Below are 13,251 nucleotides of genomic sequence, written 5' to 3'. Positions count from 1 at the left end.
AGAGAAAGCAAATGGAAATTTTAGAACTAAAAATTCAGTAGCTGAAATTTGAAAAACCACATAGGATGGGCCCAATAGCAAAATAGAAGGGGCAAAGAAAATTCACGAAATTAAAGACAGAACGACAGAAACCACCAAATCTGAGCCTTGGGGACCTACGGGATTGTAACAAAAGACCTAACATCTGTGTCACCTGTGTCCCAGAGGAGAGCTGAAAGAGGGAGAGGCTGAAAAATTACTCAGAGAAACAATGACTGAAAACTTCCCAAGGTTTCCAAAAGACATAACCCTACAGATTTAAGAAGCTGAGCCATTTTTTAACTAAACAAACCTCTCAAAATTTACATCGAGACATATTATACTCAAACTTCTGGAAACAAAAGACAAAGAAAATACATTGAAAGCAATGAGAGGGAAAGAATACTTTACCTACAGAGAGAAAACAATTCAAGTAACAGCAGAACTCTTATCACACATTATCCAGGCAAAAGGAAGTGGCAGAAGTGAAAATCCTGGACAATATACACAAAATAGACATACGGAATACTCTGAAAGATGGAGAGGAGGAGGCAGACTGGCTGGAAAACCCAGGACCATCTCACACATTCTACCAAAAAAATCTCAATGGGCCACAGACTTAAATGTAAAACTTTAAAACCTTTTAGTAGAAAACATAGGGGAAAACTTTCAGGATTTAGAGACAGGCAAAAAATTTTTAGATTTGAGCCTAAACATGAACCATAAAAGGAAAAATTAATGCATTAGACTTTATCAAAAATTTTAAAATTTGCTCTATGAAAGACCCTTTCAAGAGGGTAATGACAAACTACAGAGTTGCAGAAAATTTTTGCAAACAACATATCTCATGAAAGATTAGTATCTAATATCGATAAAGAACCCTTGAAACTCAATGGTAAAAAAAAAAAAAGTAGTTTAAAAAATGAAAAAAGACATTGCACCAAAGAGGATATACAGATTGCAAATAAGCACATAAAAGATACTTGGTCTCATTACTCATTAGGGAAAGGCAAATTAAAAGTATAACAAGATATCACTACACTTATCAGAATGTCTTAAATAGAAAATAGTGACATTCAATGCTGGCAAGAATGCAGAAAAACTGGATAGTTCATATATTGCTGGTGAAAATCTAAAACGCTACAACTACTCTGGAAAATAGTTTGCGAGTTTATTTAAAAACTAAACACATAGCTACCATACAACCCAACAATTATACTTGTAGGCATTTATCCCAGAGAAACAAAGATTTCTGTTCATATAAACCTATACATAAATGTAGAGCAGTTTTATTTGTAATCACCCCACAACTAGAACAATACAGGTACCCTTAAACAGGTCTAGTGGTTAAATAAACTGTGGTACATCCATATATATCATGGAATACCACTTCGCAATAAAAAAAGAATTGGGAAAGGTGTGGCAGTTCACACCTATAATCCTAGCACTTTGGAAGGATTATAGGCAGGCAGATTGCCTGGGCTTAGGAGTTGGAGATCAGCCTGGGCAACATGGTGAAATCCCATCTCTACTAAAATATAAATTAAATTAGCAATTAGTCAGGCATGGCATATATGCCTATAGTCCCAGCTACTCGGGAAGCAGAGGCAAGAGAATTGCTTGAACCTGGGAGGCAGAGGTTGCAATGAGCTGAGATTGCACCACTGCACTCCAGCCTGGGGACAGAGCAAGACTTTATCTTTACAAAAAAACGAAAACAAAAAACTGAGCTGGGCCTGAAGGCACCCCAGGAATTTCTACCACTGCCAGTGTTTGCAGGTGGCAAGGAGCCAGGCCTGGCAGGCAAGGGGTGACACAATGTGACAGCTGGCGGTGCAGACAGTGGTGGTCCACACCCTGGTGCTGCTCAGTGTGGTGGTTCATTTCAACCGAATCAGAAAGGTTGGAAATCAGAAGCGCATTGTTGGTGTGCTTTTGGGGTCATAAGAAAAGAAAGTACTTGATGTATTGAACACTTTTGCAGTTCCTTTTGGTAAAGATGACCAAGATGATTCTGTGTGGTTTTTAGACCATGATTATTTGGAAAACATGCATGGAATGTTCAGGAAAGTCAATGCCAGAGAAAGAATAGTGGGCTGGTACCACACAGACCCTAAACTACACAAGAATGACATTACCATCAATGAACTAATGAAAAGATACTGTCCTAATTCCATATTGGTCATTACAGACATGAAGCCAAAGGACTTAGGGCTGCCCACAGAAGTGTACATTTCAGTGGAAGAAGTCCATAATGACAGAATGCCAACCTCGAAAACATTTGAACATGTGACCAGTGAAATTGGAGCTGAGAAAGTTGGAGTTGGACACTTGTTACGAGGCACCAAAGACACGATGGCGGGCACTTTGTCCCAACGGATCACAAATCAGGTCCATGGTCTGAAGGAACTGAACTCCAATCTTCTGGATATCAGGAGCTACCTGGAAAAAAGTAGCCTCAGGCAAGCTGCCTATCAACCACCGGATCATCTACCAGCTGCAGGTCATCAACCTGTGCCAGATGTCAGCCTGCAGGAGTTTGTCAAAGCCTTTTATCTGACGACCAACCGACCAGATGGGGGTAGTGCACTTGGCTTCATTGATCCTTTCCGCGGTCACCCTGCTCAACCTCATCAACAACGAGATTGCCAACTGGGATGCAGAGAAGAAAGAAGGGTAGGAGAAAGAAGAGAACAAAAAGGATAGGAAAGAGGACACGGAGAAAGATAAAGATAAGGAAGACTGATGTAAAGAGCAGAAAAAGTAAAACACGTATTAAAAAGCTTTTTTAATTTGTAAATTAAAATCTTACAAACAAGCAAAAACTACTCAGTGACCTGGATGAATCTCTGGAGAAACACTCTAAGTGAGAAAAGGCAGTCCCATAAGGTTGCATGTCATACGATGTCATTTATGTAATATTCTTGAAATGATATATTGTTAAGTAAAAAAAGCAAGATGTAGCAAATATGTGTAGTGTACTACTTAAGAAGAGAGTAAAGAATGCACACAAATTTATATTCTCTTAAAATTAAAAAATAGAAGAATTAAGCAAAAGCTTAAAAATGGTTCTCTGGGGGAAGGAAGAAACAGCGAAAGGGGACAAAGAAGCTAAATTTCTCTGGATATTTAGACAGGTCTCTGTCAGATCTGCCTTATGATATGATTTTGAAACACATTAGTAGTTTGCATAATTTAAAAAATTAACAATAAAAAATCTCTGCAATCAGCAGCAAAACAAAACAATAGGCCCTAAGGGTGTACTGAGTCAGATGCATAACCACATAACAGAACATGTTTCAAATAACTTTAAAACACAGTACATTACGGCCGGGCGCAGTGGCTCATGCCTGTAATCCCAGCCCTTTGGGAGGCCAAGGTGGGTGGATCACCTGAGGTCAGGAGTTCAGGACAAGCCTGGCCAATGTGGTGAAACCTCCTCTCTACTAAAAATACAGAAAGTAGCTGGAGGTAGTGGCCAGTGCCTGTAATCCTAGCCACTCAGGAGGTTGAGGCAGGAGAATTTCTTGAACCCGGGAGGCGGAGCTTGAAGTTAGCCAAGAGCATGCCACTGCACTCCAGCCTGGGCGACGAGAGCGAAACTCCACCTCAAAAAAAATACCAGCCAGCCAACCAACCAACCAACAAAACCCGATACTTTACTAAGCATCTTTAGTGGTATATACTCAGAGGACAAAAAGAACTTCAAAAAACTTAAAATTGATGTTAATAATCACATCCTTGATGGCAATAGTTATGTTGTTATTCTGAGTCCATTGTATGTGAACTATGTGTGAAAGAAAATAAATAATTATATCAGTGTCATTGAAAAATACAATGCTTGGCATAAGAGAAAAGAAACAGATGTCAGATCAATGATATTATGTAAAAACTAGATAGTTCTAAATTTGATTTATAAAGATCTACATTAACTCATGATTTATTTTTATGTCCTGGCTCTCTCCAACAAAAGGGCTTAAAAATAATAGCCAACCCAGTAGCAATGAGCATCTTTAGCACCTAGTCTCCCACATAACAAAATAAAGAAAGGAACCAGAAAATCTCAGGGATCTCTTAAATATTCCTCTAGATGAATATGATGATATAATGTCATACTAGAAACCAAAGAAGCTGGAATATCTAATAAGATTGTATTGAAAGGTCTAAAGAGCTCAAGGAGTCCACTTAAAAGATGTCTACTGGTCATAGATGGAGTGATTAAGAATAATTGCAGTGGATGGACAGATTTCAAACATGTCTTAACCATGAGTTCATGAAGTTACTAAAAGAAAAAACCTCCTCGTTCTCCTTTGGAGTATGTTACAGAACTATCTCATTTATTTTGAAAACTGAAAATAATAAAAGGAAAGACTCAAAGATTTATTTTTCCTTTCCTGTAAGAATTTATTTCAGGGAAACCAAAGGGTTGAAAAAGGGAAGTATCTTTATGAAGCATTTCAGCTGATAAATGAAGGAATAGTAGAATTAGAATGTTGCCATTTTGCAACCCATGGTGATAGACTGCAATGACGGACGATGGATCATTCTAGACACTGATTTTCATTTGCTGCTAACATCTCAGACAACATTTACTTGCTGAAGAAAGTGCAAAACAAAGTACATGGAAAATTTTTGCCAAAAATCAAGCTGAATTGTGAAAAAAAAAAAACCTCTAGATCCATCCTCCAATTTAAAGAAAACACAGGGAAGAGAACAAGTTAAGTAGCAGAAAAATCCAAACTGTGAAGAACTCTCAGCACTAATGATCTTGTTTCTCTAAGAAATAAATTATATTGATTAAGAGAGATTAAAATTGTAGAAAGATGAAAAGAATGAGAAAGAGAGAGCACACACTTAGATAAGAATTAAGATTACAACTACTTAAGAGAAATACAAAGCATTGTATTGCATTTATGAATCTTATTTTAATCCTGATTCTAACAAACTGACAATTTTTTTAAAAGATAAAAAAATCTTAATGTAGCTTTATTTTCAAACTTCATTAACAAATTACTTTTTAAATTTTTTCTGTGTATAATATTGGAATGTGTTTTTTAAGAGTCCTTAACTTTTGGAAAAAAATATTGAGATATTTATAAATGAAATAATATGATGGCTGGGATTTGCATTAAGATGATTGGGGGAAGGGCTGCATGGAGTATAGCGGCAACATTGGCCATAAATTGATCATCGACAGATTTGGGATATGTTTGAGCTTCTTCATAATAAAAGACTGCATCATCAATCACACTGTGAAATATCCTCTAGGACGAGGTAGTGTCTGTGATGGAGGTGAGGACCATGAGGCAGAAGCAGAGAGGTCAGCAGGTCAAGGCAGGAGGGCAGATTCTCAAGAGAGCAGAAAAGTTACAGTCACTGAGGAACCCCAATCCAAAAATTTGAAACTTGAAGTGTTCCAAAATCTGAAACCTTGTGAGCACTGACAAAATGCTCAAAGGACATGCTCACTGGAGCATTTTGGATTTTTGTATTTTCAGATTAGGGATGCTCCCTCAGTGTGTAATACAAATATTCCAACCCTCCCCATGCCTGCAAAAAAAAAAAAAAAAAAAAAAATCAGAATCTGAAACACTTCTGGCCCCAAGCATTTTGGATAAGAGATACTCAATTATCACAAAAATGAATAAGGCTCAGAAATAGGCAATCACATGAGTGAGTCTCTCAAATAGGATACTGAGGTACATATAAAAAGACACATACAACATGATTACACTTGTTCAGAACTCAAAAAAGGCTAACTTCATCTACATCATTTTGAGATGCATATAAAAGTCGTAAAATGATAAAGAAATCAAAGAGATGTGGTTATTCTAAATGTCAGCATGCTGAGTTCTGTCCATGGGGAGGGATGGTATGTGACTGGCAGAAGGCACAGAGGGTATATTTCAGCCTGGCAACAATCTAGTTTTTGACCTATGCGATAGTTTACTAGGTTCGCAGTAAAGTTATTATTTAGACCACACATATATTTTCTGTATTTTTCTTAACATACATTGCATTTCTCGATTTCAAAAGAAAATTTTATTGGGGGAAAAAAAGCAATGATTTATGAGCAGCGACATGGAAAGAAAAATTTCACCTCCACATATGCCCAGTCCTAATCCTAAGATACTATGCAGAGGGCTACCAAGGGGCAGGGAGTGGCATCCCAGGGAGGAGCAGGTGGGGACATTCCATGGAATAAGGAATATGGAGACCCAGTGTGTGCTTTCGCAGCGATGAGTCCAGACGAGGTGATTTTAGTCCAGGAAGCCAGTGGCTGAATGGGACTTCGTCCCTGATATTAGAGGACAGGATAGTGGGAATTGATTGTAAGCAATAGACATCAACAGTCCAGATGAGACAGTTATTTAGTGTCCAGAATGCCATGGGACTCCAGGTTTCTGTTGGTTCTTATTCTACCAGCAGTTTCATCCTGGCCAGGGTGGTAAAATGCCAGCCCCCTCTGAGGCCACCAACATCCGTGTGACCCGAAAGCCACCAGCCACACCTGATCTGTTTGTCTGCATGTTTCTCCTCCATCTGTGGTAAAACCGTGTCTGCTATGAGCAGCATCCTATCTCCAGAGCCCAGCACAGCGCCTGGGAAACTGTAAATGCCTGCTAAATCTTTGAAGAATGAATGAGTGGATGAAGAATTCCTGTTTTACATTAGGAGAGTTTGAGCCTAGAAGAGCCGCAGAAAGGAACTGGAGCTAGCAGTGGTACAGACTGTTTAGTAACACTTAATACTCAAAACTGTTTTCCATAACCAGCCTACGTCTTCCTTCCACAAACTCCGCTGCATTCTTTTAGAATCCAGATTCGGGCAGGTAGAGTTAAGATATTGCAAGGAAAGGAGTGAACAAGGTTTTCATTGTTTTAGTAAGTGGTCATTCTACCTTATTTCAAAGTAAGTGTTGTTTTGAAATTATTTTTCTCCACGTAAATGCACCGTGGGGAAGAAGTGGGGAAGGCTGCTGAAGGAAGGTGAGGAACTGCAGTGAGGCCTGGAGGATCAGTCACAAATCAAATAAGGTGGGGAGGAGAGAGAACAAGTCAGTGAAGGGGACTGAGCATGGAAACAGGAAACAAGCTTCAGGGTGCTGGAGGATTAGAAAAGGAAGGTCTGTGGGGAGGCAGGAGAGGGACAACCGACAGAGTAATGGGATCCTGTTCAGATGACCATGGCCACCCCCAGCCTCCTAAATGGCCTGCTTTTCTCCGGCCTTTCCCTGACCTGTTTGATACCCCCTCACCCACACCAGGTCAACATCAAAGTCAGGAGAGCCATTTCTACTCCAAGTTCTAAAAGAGCACTGTCCTAGAGAAACAGAACACAAGCCACATCTGTCATTTTAAGTTTTCTAATAGCTACATTAAAAAAAGAAATAGGTGATATGAATGTTGATAATGTGTTATTTAGGGAGGAATAGAAATAGATTTATTAAAAGTTATGAATTCACAAATTCTAGTGTTCTATATCACTGTAGGATGATTAGAGTTAACAATAAAATACTACATAGCTTCAAATAGCTTGAAGGAAGATATTGAATGTTCCTAATACTAAGAAATTATAAATATTTGAGATGATGGATATGCTAATTGCCCTAATGTGATCACTATACATCTACACATTATATGTATCAAAACACCACTATGTACCCTGTGAATAGGTACAACTATCATTTGCTAATTTTTAAACATGTTAGAATATATATTTTTATTTAACTTAATATATCCAAGACATTATCTTTTCAACATGTAATCAATATAAAAAAATACTAGGGAGCTAATTTATATTTATAGTAAGAAAGTGAAATCTCATGTATATTTTAAACCTAAAGACATTCAAATTGGACAGGCCTCATTTCAAATGCTTAATAGCAACATATGATGAGTGACTATGGCATTGGACAGGGAAGGGCTACTGTGTGACCAGGGGCATACAACTTCACCTCTCTGAGCCTTGATTTCTTCCTCTACAAAATGAGTTTCAGGCTGAGAGGATCTCTAAGTTAGCTTTAACATATTATGGACACATATCTTACCCACAATGTAAAGTTCTATTTCATAGCAACCAACTCTACTTCGCACCACGGCCATCGAGCTTAAAACAGAGAGGTTGGTGGTCCCAAACCGTATTGTAGATCTATTCAAATGACAATGTAGCGGGCACAGGGATAGTCCCTTTAACATAGCCATTGCCTCGCAATCCAGCAGCATGCCATACATACAGTTCTGTTACAAAGAATGTCAAGTTTATGACTTTGCATCCCAAAGAGTCCCTTCATGGTATTCCCTTAATCTGTAAAAATGAGAGAATGGTCCATTCAATTACACAGATCACCCATGGCTACTAACAAGAGAACATCAAAGGCAGAAGTTTTATAGCAGGAAATCCAAGGACCTTACTAGGGTCCAGTTGGTTGCATTTTTTAAAGTTCCTTAAGGGAACTGAACTAAAACTTTCCTCTATAATGTGCACTGTAAGCAGCCACACACGTGCTGCACTCTTGGCAAAGGGGTGAAGGTCTCCTTTCCAGTGAACTCTTCCCAGGGAAATTTTCATCACTGACAAACTCTGGGAAGACAAATGAATGTTTCCAGCCATGAAACGAGCTGTATTATACTGTTCTTATACTGCTGATAAAGATACCTGAGACGGGATAATTTATAAAGAGATTTAATTGATTCACAGTTCCACAGGGCTGGGGAGGCCTCAGCAAACTTACTAAGGGGAAGAAAACATGTCTTACATAGCAGCAGGCAAGAGGGCTTGTGCAGGGGACACACCTTTACAGAGCCACGAGATCTCATGAGACTTACTCACTATCACGAGAACAGCATGGGAAAAAACCCACCGCCATGATTCAGTTACCTCCCACAGGGTCCCTCCCACAACATGCGGGAATGATGGGAGCTACAATTCAAGATGAGATTTGAGTGGGGACACAGCCAAACCATATCACTAGCTTATGATAGAATTCTCTGGAAGCTGCCCTGATCAGATAGAATCCTGTCTCCCCTACCCTCTGGCTCAAGCCAACCTCCCTGAATTAATCTTCCTCCATCCTGTTACCTGCCTGACTTTGAATCTCTTCCTCATGTCCCATCTGCACAGTCCTGCTTCTCCTTGGTCATGCTGTGCCTTTGCGTGTGCTGTGCTGTCTGACTGGAAGCCTCCCCTGTCCTCCACTGTGCAGACATACCGTGCTATTTACATCACAATTCCTCTGTGAAGTCTGCTCTAATTCTATGTGACAAAGTAAGCAGTAACTCTGTTTCCATAGCTCTCTACGTGACATCATGTAGCAGGTGTCACAGTGACGTGCAACAAACCCACAAGAATGTGGAAATGAAGACAGACCAGAGTTCAAACCCCTGCTCAGCCATTCTCTCACTTCCTGCTGGTCAGAAAGTTACTTAACCTCTTCAGATTCTTTATAATTAAAATGGCAACAAAAGTATCTGTATGACACCATTAGGTTCTTTTAATTAATATTCACAGGATGCTACTCAACGGTGCTTATTACTGACAGTATTAAAAGTACCTGACATTTATGCATGAGTCCATTATAAGCTACTTACTGAGCATCTACTAAGCATTGGGTGCTATTCTAGCTTTCGAGGAGAGATTCAGGCAAATAAATTACTCACTCCCTGCTTGAGAGCAGCTTATTATCTCAGTAAACAAAGCCTCAGTCTTTGATGTTGGAACATAAACTTTCTTTCCCCTTGTTCTGTCCTCTGGAAGGCGAGTAAACAGCGGCCTTTGGTAACTCAGCTCTGTTGGGATGCCTGCTGTTTGACTGGGAAAAGCAGATAGTTGGAGGGTAAACAAGATAAAGCTATTTTCAGTAAGACAGGCTTCAATAGGAATCTATACAGAATCAACAATTATACCACCACCTAAAAGATGCTCTGTCCCTGTCTTCCTTACATTAACTTTTCATTTCAATGTCAATTTCTGAATAGCTTCTTCCCTCCCAGGTGGGGACAGGAGAGGCCAGGAAGGCTCTGCGCCATACAAGAATCAGAAGCCATGGCTGAATCAGCAGAGCCAAATAAGTGGCTCAGAGGGGTTGTGACGAAACCCATCTTTCTAGTAGGTTCAGTTTTCTTTTTTAACTTTTATTGTAGGTTTGGGGATACACACGAAGGTTTGTTACAGAGGTGAGCTTGTGTCATGAAGGTTTGTTGTAGATTATTTCATCACCCAGATATTAAGCCCAGTACCCAACAGTTATCATTGCTCCTCCTCTTCCTCCTCCCACCCTCCACCCCCAAGTAGATCCCAGCGTCTGTTGTTTGCCTCTTTGTCTTCGTGACTTCTTACCATTTAGCTCCAACTCATAACTGAGGACATGCAGTATTTGGTTTTCTGTTCCTGATTTAGTCTGTTAAAGATAACTGCCTCCAGCTCCTTCCATGTTCCCACAAAAGACATTATCTCATCCTTTTTTATGGCTTCATTGTATTTCATGGTACACATGTATCACTTCTTTAAATCCAATTTGTCACTGGTGGTCATTTAGCTTGATTCCATGTCTTTGCTATTGTGATTAGTGCTGCAATGAACATTCATGTGCATGTGTCTTTATGGTACAGTTTTCTATTAAGAAAGTGAGAGGAAATGCTTGGAATCATTCTGATTCAGCTATGCATCTTTCAGGAAGAGTTAGATTAGAGAAGATGAAATCAAATTTTTTCCTCTCTAAGAAATGAGATGTCCTGGAGAGAAAGGTATTCATCCCTCTGGGTTGCAGAGCTACCAGGGACATTGGAGAGTTGGAGCAAACCTGCCTTTTGAGAGCTAAAACCACTGTAATGGAGCAGGAATTGGCAGGGCAGGACCAGTGCAAGCCATAGGAAGTAAGAAAGTTCAGGGAGGGAAAACAGAAGCCCAGAGCCGCAGGCTGGCCATGCTATGCAAGGCATAAGAAACTCTGATCCAATATGTGCTCCCCCACATCCCTGACATCAAGCTCAGGTTGGCAGGGGTCTTCTAGATTCCCTCTTAGTAGATCTAATAAGATCTACTAGTCTACACTTCCAAGTTAAGCTAGATTTGGCTCGGGAGCCCTTGATACCTTCTGATAGCAGAACTGGAAGTACAGAGGCTGCCTGGGAATTGTGTGACCAATATAACAAAGTAAGCCCTGAGGCTACAAAGCAGAACCCTGGGTTGTGGAGCAAAGGGGCCACTTTCTAATCCCACCTCAGGGGTGTAGTCAGGGCTGATCAACCCTGGGTACAGTCTTTGCCCAGGAGACTTCATGCTTCCCCAGGGATTTGGGTGGCAGAAACTTCTGGTGCTAAATAAGCTGTAGATCTGGTCACAACACAATGCCACAGGCGGACAACCTAAGAGAGCTTCAGATTGAGAAACCCCAGTGATGCTTTCTCCCTTCCTCATCTCTGATAATTGTTTTCTAGCTAGGAACAAAAGAGGCAATTCTCTAGGTTTAAGCATGGGCATTAAAGAAAAAAGATAAGAGAATGTAGGGGGCTGGGATGATGCCCCAAAGCTCTCATTAAAATAAAACAAAAAGTCATTTAAACAAGAGCAGAGGGCTCCATTAATTATGAAACTGTCCTAAACAAAACAATACCTGGTGATACGTTGTGACATTTACTGCAAAGAACGGAAGACCGAAGTACTGGCCTGCCCTTCTGAGGACTGTGTTATTGCAAAGATAAGGGGGAAATGCAGCTGCTTGTGCACAAACCAAGCAAAAGTCCAAACTAGAGAATGAGAAGGTGAATGAATGAAAAGAAGTATCACAGAGCACCAGCAATTTCCCTCCATCAGGGTCGCCCTGATAACTCAGTTAGTTACCTCTCAAATGCACTCTCTCGGAGACGCCAAGGAGTAGGGAAAGAGCAGTGACTGGGATTGGAAGGTCAGCAGGATCCTGTCTCAAATCTTCCCCTCAGGGGTGATCTCAGGACAATACACCTTTTGTCACCTGCAGGCTTGTGTGCCAGATTGTGAAATGTCCTCTCCTCTGGGCTGGAGAGTATGGTCCTTCTTTCACATTTCCCCTCATATAAATGATGCTTTCTTCCAGATCCTAAGAGCCTCCTAGGCATAAGAACTTTGTATCATTTAGTTTCAAGTTCATATTGCCAGAGCCTGTTTGGCACAGAATGAACGGAAGGCAGGAAAGAAGGAAAGAAGGGAAGGAAAAAGAGGGATGGATAGAGAGCGGAGGGATAAAAGAAAGTACTGTTGAATGAGGCATTGAGGAGTAGTGAAAACTTTACCGTCAGCTGGGCATGGCAGCTCATGCCTGTAATCCCAGCACTTTGGGAGGCTGAGGCGGGTGGATCACATGAGGTCAGGAGTTGGAGACCAGCCTGGTCAACATGGTAAAACCTCATCTCTATTAAAAATATAAAAAATTAGCCAGGTGTGGTGGTGTGCACCAGTAGTTCCAGCTACTCAGGAGGCTGAGACAGGAGAATTGCTTGAACCCAGGAGGCAGAGGTTGCAGTGAGCCAAGATCACACCACTGTACTCCAGCTTGGGTGACAGACAGACTTCGTCTCTAAATAAATAAAACTTAGCCATTGCTTTAAATAAAATCTGGTAGCATCAGGTGTATGGGGCTCCAGGGTCAGACTACACCTTGTTAATTCCCGGCCAAACTAATTGTGTTACCTTTGGCAAGTTTCTTCTCCTCTCTGTGCCTCAGTCTCCTCCTGGATAAATGAGGAATTGTGATGTCATCCATTTCTTAGGACTGCCATGAGCATTAAATGACGTAGATTATATAAATTGCTAAGCACAGTGTCTGGCACTTTCAGTGACACACTAAATCTTAGCTATTGCTTGTCAGTAAAAAGAAGCAATTCCAATGAAGCCCATGTGGTTGTATTGAGTTGTGGGAGACAAAGCCCCATCTTCTCTTCATTTCTCTCCCCACCAGTGTGCTGGAGAGAGCCCTTGCTCTCCCTGAGATATTAGAAATCTGCAGAAAGCACTGGGAATCATCATAGAAAGGATTCAGCCACTGAAATCAGACCTGAGTTCAAATCCCACGTTCATCACTTAAAAAGTAAGAAAGTTACCTAACCTCTCTGAGCAGCAGTCCTTATCTGCAATACAGCGGGTAAAATATGCCTCCTGGAAACCTACTGTGAAGAGGCAATAAGGAAATGCATGTGGAGCATTTGGAACAGCCGGACACTTAGCAGGTGCTCTCTGAATCTGCCTCCCTCCCTGCTG

The 13,251-nt window shown here is 40.7% G+C and overlaps 1 long non-coding RNA gene and 1 pseudogene across 4 annotated transcripts in view; one reads left to right on the top strand and one right to left on the bottom strand.

Moving 5' to 3' along the window:
- LOC128929918 (uncharacterized) overlaps positions 1–9,194 on the bottom strand; it is a 146,861-nt gene extending 137,667 nt beyond the window's left edge. For all 4 annotated transcript variants that reach the window (XR_013527800.1, XR_013527803.1, XR_013527802.1 and 1 more), the window contains exons 1-2: positions 9,100–9,194; positions 8,069–8,325 (exon numbers count right to left, since the gene is read on the bottom strand). This is a non-coding gene — a long non-coding RNA (uncharacterized LOC128929918). The remainder of the gene's footprint in view (positions 1–8,068; positions 8,326–9,099) is intronic.
- Positions 1,837–2,851, top strand: LOC100413869 (26S proteasome non-ATPase regulatory subunit 7 pseudogene; annotated as a pseudogene).
- Positions 9,195–13,251: the final 4,057 nt, after the last annotated feature.

This window comes from Callithrix jacchus, chromosome 16 (assembly GCF_049354715.1).
Source record: "Callithrix jacchus isolate 240 chromosome 16, calJac240_pri, whole genome shotgun sequence".
Lineage (NCBI taxonomy): Eukaryota > Metazoa > Chordata > Mammalia > Primates > Cebidae > Callithrix > Callithrix jacchus.
Note: the sequence above shows the minus strand (reverse complement) of the source record. Positions and strands in the feature narration are given on the sequence as shown.